We start from the raw sequence: 6,756 nt of genomic DNA on the forward strand, positions 1-6,756 counted from the left end.
CCACTGACCCTACCGGTAAGTCACAAAGTGTCACATGTTCGGTGATTACTTCACAAAAGATGGCTCCACCTGACACCAAGTCCTGTGCAAAAGCTGGAGACCTCAAAATCAAATTGACTAGTAAAAGAGGAGTAGCCAACATCAAAGTAGACAAATTCCTTCCAACTCATTGGATCAAGGACATTTCTTTGCATTCCTTCTTCCCTCTTTGACAGTATTTTCCTAATTTTTATACCATGAAGATCTTTAGGATTCTTTTGTTCATCTTTCGTCTTGCTCTGGACTGGAAAGATAATGCCATTGTTCACTAATCTCAGGCCATTGCAAATGGGGGTAATCCAACCTCCAAATGACTGTTAGATCTGCCACAATGCTGGTGATCCTGTGGTTCTATCAGAAACTTCCCCCTGATTTCCAATGCCTCAGTTTCTCTGGAACAAACTCAGCCCCCTCTTGATCACTTCAGACTCCCTGACACCCTGACACTAGGTGTCCATTTCCCTGTCCCCAGTTAACAACCTCACATCTCAAAAAACTTGCTTCTGGGCTCTGTACTAAGAAAGGGACAAGTCGAGGGTAACAGAAATAAAACCACTTTTTGGTCTATAGACCTTTAAATTTTATTGGCCTCCATAGCTGTCACATTTCCAGTCCTGAGCCACGGACTCAAATGAATTACCAGGAGGCATTCATGATTCAAAATTCACCTCCCTTGGCAGATCCCTATTCCTTTGGCTAGGAGTACATACAGATGATGCGAGCATTAGGAACCTCTCGAACCTCTCCTTGACTCTTGAAGATACTGCAGAACCTGCTTCTCAAAAAATAGCTGTCCAGCAAAAATTCCTAGACTCTGGCCAAAGTTTTTTTTTTTTTTTTTGCTTTGTAAACAGTACAGTTTTATACAAAGTTATGCACCTTCAAAAGCTATCACTCCAATAAAGACACTTATTCAATTAAACATCTTTTTAAATTTTTTAACAATGTATAAATACATTCCACAAAATAATCTGCTGGTTAAAAGACACCAACAAAGTTGATAGAACCTACAACAGAATTTATAGACTCCTACAACCACTTGTAGATTGTGACATATTAAGAAATACCATTAATACAAAGGCATGATTTAAAATATCCCCATTATAGCAAGAAATAGGTTCATACAATAAAATGTCTTTTAGGCATTTATTATGCCAAGTATTTAAATGATTATTCTCACTATGACCTAAGAATAATACTCTTTGAGTGATAAAAGCTTTCATTAGGCCAAGGCCCATTGAAGAGCTTCCAAGAAGTTCTAAAGTAAAATCTGGCTTTCCCTTCCAAAAAAATAAATAGAACAGCAGCAATCTCTAAGGAATCCCCTAACCATAAACTGTGAAAATTCCATTTATATTAAGTGGGCCTTAAGGACATGAGTTATTACAAATAAAAATAAAATTTACAAAACTAGTTAACCACTAGCCCAAATGTGTTTTTTACCTGCCTACGAGTGACTAAGACGTTTCGTCACAAAGTATACATTAAGTTGTAAAATTAACAATTATCTCTAACTTATACGTGAGCCAAAGTGCTCACTCTTCCCATGGAAGCAAAACTTTCTTCTGACAATAATCTACAGAAATAATATGTACACACCTAGATTTCTGAGACAGACCGAGAACATCCTCCTATATTCTACAGATCCAAATGCAAAGGTCTCCATTACGTATGTACATGGATGCACTTTCAGTAATTTGGGATATACGGACATTACAGGACTATATGCATACTTGTATAAGCCAGGAACCAATTTTGACAATGGTCCTGGCCACACCATACTTTTAAGCCCCAAAATGCTAGAAAGAGAATAAAAACTTGATATGAAAACTAAACTTTATTTTTTTAAGTAAATTTTAAACTGGAAAAACAAACCCAACACTCCTCTTTGCAACATGTACTGAGTTCCAAAAGCCTCAGAGTCAAGAATGTCTTCAGCTGTTCCCCAGTGCAACAGGACACATGAGCTTGCTCTGTCTTCAGGAAGTCTGCTTATCGCCGGTGTTTTGTTTTAAAAACTGCTTTCCGAGTTAAGATGTAGCCATGTTGGTTAAATTCTTCCTGCTGCCCACTTTGTACCTGATGTAACCATATAGGGTGACACCTTGTAGCACCACACCCATGATAACCACAACCACTTCACTCTGCAGAAGAGCTCGCTAAAGGTAAGTATCACCCAAAGCACTGGACAGGCAGTAAGTCCTAACCAAAAGATCCTTGATTCAGCCTCAGAAACAGTTTTACTCTCTTGAGCGGATACCTTCCTGGACTCAAACACCCAGTGGCTTTTTCCATCTTCATCTAGGTGATTCCACCAACGAAGACCAACCATGAGTCTACCTGTGACATTCTTGACTGCCCAAAAGTCACATAACAAGATAATTGTCACCATACAGGCAATAAAGCTGAACAATTCACAGAGAAGATAGAGTACAATTGCACTGACTCGAAAGAATAAATGGAAAAATGATGCCACTGGGTGTCTGATCTTGGATTTTTTTGGTCTGTTGTCTCCTCTTCTGCATCAAACAGGGAAACATCCTCGGTGTCATCATTACTATCCTGCAGCAACCCCACTTCCGGGAGCCACCCAAAGCTGTTCTTGATAATAGGATAGTTTTTGATTATCTCTTAACAGAGCCAGGAGGTGTCTGTGCTATGGCCAACACCACTTGATTCACTTAGATGGACTCTTCTGGAAAAGCCAAGGCTCAGCTACACAAGATCACTGGGAACCAGCCAGTTGTCTTTAAGTGACTCCTTCAACGAAGGTTTCTCTTTCACTTGATTCTGATTGGTTTGGATCTTGGGGACCATGGTCCCAAACTACACTCCAGATTGTGGGGGATTATCCTCCTTATAATCTTATAATAATCATAGTAGTCGCCCTGGTGAGCTGTATTGAGAATATGGTCTTTATGCTTATCAATTGACCATGGAAATTGAGCTAGCCAGCCCAGAAGAGCATGGCTGAGATTCTTCATTTCTTATTCCTTTTGTTGTTCAAATAAGAGCAATGATAGCCACTTGCCATTTCCCTCCTACATGGGACAAGACACCTGAGATGGTTGTCCTCAGCTCCATGGGATACACACTCCATCTAACGATGTTTTTGATGGAGGGAAAAGAACAAAAAAGGAAAATAATGCTTAAGTGACACGGTGGATGAGCAATGCTTTCTGTGGACGATCCTGATCGAGAGAGGTAAAAGTAAAGGATGTCTATCTAAAATAGAAGTGGAGGATATGAAATGGATGATCTGAAACATATACCCTCAGAAGTATGAAACTGAAGAACCGAGAGACCGATTCCCTGTAAATTCCTGATTTATAGAAGACCAAGACTTATCTCCTGACCAGTGAGCACCCAAGACTCTCCCCCCATCCTCAAGCCAGTGAACTTAGGGCTTAGACTCTGGCTGGACTTCCTCCTCTTTGTACTCCTTGCCCATAAATACGCCCTACCCCAAACCCTCAGTGGACTTGACATTAGCTTGCTACAGCATGCATTTCCAAATTGCAATTCCTCTGCTATTCCTGAAAAAAACCTCAATATCTGGTAATTTGAGTTTGCCTCAGTGTACCTCTTTATTTAGGGTGACAAAGTCATAGAAGTCAAATTTGAACTAGCTCGAACAAAATACAAAATTCACTTATACACAAAACTGGGAAGTACAGGGCTGGAACTAGGATTCAGGTATATCTGACTGGTTTGAAAATCAGCCCTTTGCAGTGCCAGACTCACGCGGTCCAACTTAGCCAACGTAGCAAACAATAGCTCTGGTCTTCCCGACACTGCTTTGGCCAATCTGAGTATCTGGGAGAGACAGAGTATAAGAGTCCCCAGAGGATGGGAGGGAGGCATGCTATATCGAGGTAAATAACACACTCAACAAACTAAGAGCCTACTGGAAGAGTGAAGAGTAAATACATTGCTGTATTTCACAATGTTGTGTGCTATGGGAGCCCAGAAGAATGAGGGACCAAATCTTTGTTTTGAAAAGTCAACCTGGGGCACCTGAGTGGCTCAGTTGGTTAGGCGACTGCCTTCGGCTCAGGTCATGATCCCGGGGTCCTGGGATCGAACCCCACGTCGGGCTCCACATCGGGCTCCCTGCTCCGCAGGAAGCCTGCTTCTCCCTCTCCCACTCCCCCAGCTTGTGTTCCCTCTCTCGCTGGGTCTCTGTCAAATAAATCTTAACAAAATCTTAACCAAAAAAAAAAACCCACCAACCAAAAGAGTCAATCTTCCATGATTAATATACGTGTTACATCATCTGAGTAAATCCACAGAATCCTTAGACTTTATACCTCATTTCTCTTCAGCACAGCATCTCCTCATAAAAACTCTCTTTTTTTTAATTTTTATTTGACAGAGAGAGAGAGACACACACAGAGAGAGAGGGAACACAAGCAGGCTTCCCGCCGAGCAGGGAGCCCGACGCGGGGCTCGATCCCAGGACCCTGGGACCATGACCTGAGCCGAAGGCAGACGCTTAGGGACTGAGCCACCCAGGCGCCCCAAACTCTACAGTTTATTTGACCTTCTACCTCCCACTTTCACTCCCAATAGCCACTCCATCTTGAGAAGACTTATTCTAACTTTTAAATGAGCATGATTTCCTAGTTAGAAGACTTGCCCCAAACAGGTTGACCTTATTTTTCAGTCGTGTTCCTGTAGGATCATCATGAAGATTTCAAATGGGGAGGCAGTGGGACAGGGGAGAAGCAGCAGGAAAATTAAATTCCAGTTTCAAAAGCAAACTTCAGGCATCCTCATTCTGAAATGCCTTTTAAATACAGATAAAATTTCAGATACTTAAACTGGAGGACACTTAAAAATACTTAACTATTGAGACATTCCTTCATAGAATCCTGAAGAGGAAAAACTACAAGTGAAAAGCCCTGATATTAAAAATAAACATAACTAGACATGCATAAAGGTTGACTCATTCAGGTAAATTCCTCAGAGGCCAATTGGTATTTCCATGGGTGGGGACAACAGAAAAAAAAAAAAAAAAAAACTATTTTTGAGGACACCCAAAGCCGATTACCTATGACCAGCACAGAAACACAAAAGGTGAACATAGGCTTTTAAAAAGGAACTTTGGTATCCAAAGAAAACATGTTTTTAGCCATCATCAGAAGTATTTAGGAAAAATAGGTTGTACATCAATGCTGATCTCAACTCAGGAAGGGAAACAAGTCATTTAAAATGCACTTATTCATAGCTCCCTTAAAAAGGGGGCAAGGTTCTGAGGGGGGAGGGATTCAAGCCCCACATTGGGCACCCACTGCCCTGGGGACCTGCACCAGGAAGATGAGCTCTCATCATGTCTAGCTTTGGAAATCAGGAGGACTTCCCTTGGACAGCCAGAAGGCTATAGGAAACGGAGCCATAGAAATTTTCACCAGCAATGGCGGCACTGGCAGGAGCCATTTTCCCTGTCCTCCTTCAGTGTAGCTGGCCTCATGCTGGCAGCTACGGTTCTGACATTCTTTATCTACATTGCCAGCACCACTCACCCAGCTACAGTGTTCCCCTGCTGGCTTGCCACACCCAACCCACGGCCCCCCAAAGCCGCTCCCACCCCACCATGCCCAGCCAACAGCTTCAGCTTGGACCAGTGCCCCTTCAAATTGTCTCCTGCCCCAAGGAGGAAGAGGCCAGCCCCACCACCAGCATGCCCACAACAGCTGCAGCCAAGTTTTGCAGCTGGCCACACCAGGGGCTAACCCCATCCACTAGCATGCCTGCAGCAGCTGCAGCCAAGCCTCTCAGCCAGCTGCGCTGGGGGCCAGCCCCACCCACCACCGCACCCACAGCAGTCAGGGCTCAGCCACAACAGGAGAGTGCACGCAGTCTCTACAGTAGATATCCCTGGAGCACCTGGTTCTGGGGGATTGCATTTCTGGGACCCACAGGATGCCTTCTACCTAAGACCACTGCCTTCAAGACCAGGAGATGTAGCTGATTTACTTAATAGATAGCAACAAACCCAGGGAGTCAGACAAAATGAGGAGATAGGAATATGCTCCAAATGACAGAATAAGACAAAAACCTCAGAAAAATGAAATGAAGTGGTGATAAGCAATAAAGGGTTAAAAATAATGGTCATTAAAGATGCTCACTCAACATGGGAGAAGGGTGAATCACCTCAAGGAGAACTTCAATAGAGATAGAAAGTATTTTTTAAGATTTTATTTAGGGACTCGATCCCGGGACTCCAGGATCACAACCTGAGCCGAAGGCAGTCACTTAACCAACTGAGCCACCCAGGCGCCCTAGAGATAGAAAGTATTAAGAAGAACTAATCAGAAAGGAAGAATAACAGCAACCAAGAATTAGCTAGAGGGACTCCACAGTAGACTAAAGGGCTCAAAAGAATGGATCGGAGATCTGGAAGACAGGGTGAGGAAATCATCCAAACTGAACAGCAAAAGGAAAAAAAAATTAAAATGAGGATAGGTTAAGAGAAACCTTAGGGAGAACATCGAGTGTACCAACATTTGCATTATTGCAGTACTGCATAATGTAGGGGTCCTTGAAGGAAAGTCAGAAAGGGGAAGAAAACTTGTTTTAAGAAATAATAGCTGATAGGCGCCTGGGTGGCTCAGTTGGTTAAGCGACTGCCTTCTGCTCAGGTCATGATCCTGGAGTCCCGGGATCGAGTCCCACATCAGACTCTGTGCTCAGCAGGGAGTCTGCTTCTCCCTC

At 43.0% G+C, this 6,756-nt stretch overlaps 1 pseudogene; it reads right to left on the reverse strand.

Annotated features, from left to right (window-relative positions):
* Positions 1 to 2,018: 2,018 nt before the first annotated feature.
* LOC114203014 (Golgi apparatus membrane protein TVP23 homolog B pseudogene) lies at positions 2,019 to 2,431 on the reverse strand (annotated as a pseudogene).
* Positions 2,432 to 6,756: the final 4,325 nt, after the last annotated feature.

Source organism: Eumetopias jubatus, unplaced genomic scaffold, assembly GCF_037043125.1.
Source record: "Eumetopias jubatus isolate StellerSeaLion01/CBP00866 unplaced genomic scaffold, mEumJub1_p1.0 scaffold_15, whole genome shotgun sequence".
Lineage (NCBI taxonomy): Eukaryota > Metazoa > Chordata > Mammalia > Carnivora > Otariidae > Eumetopias > Eumetopias jubatus.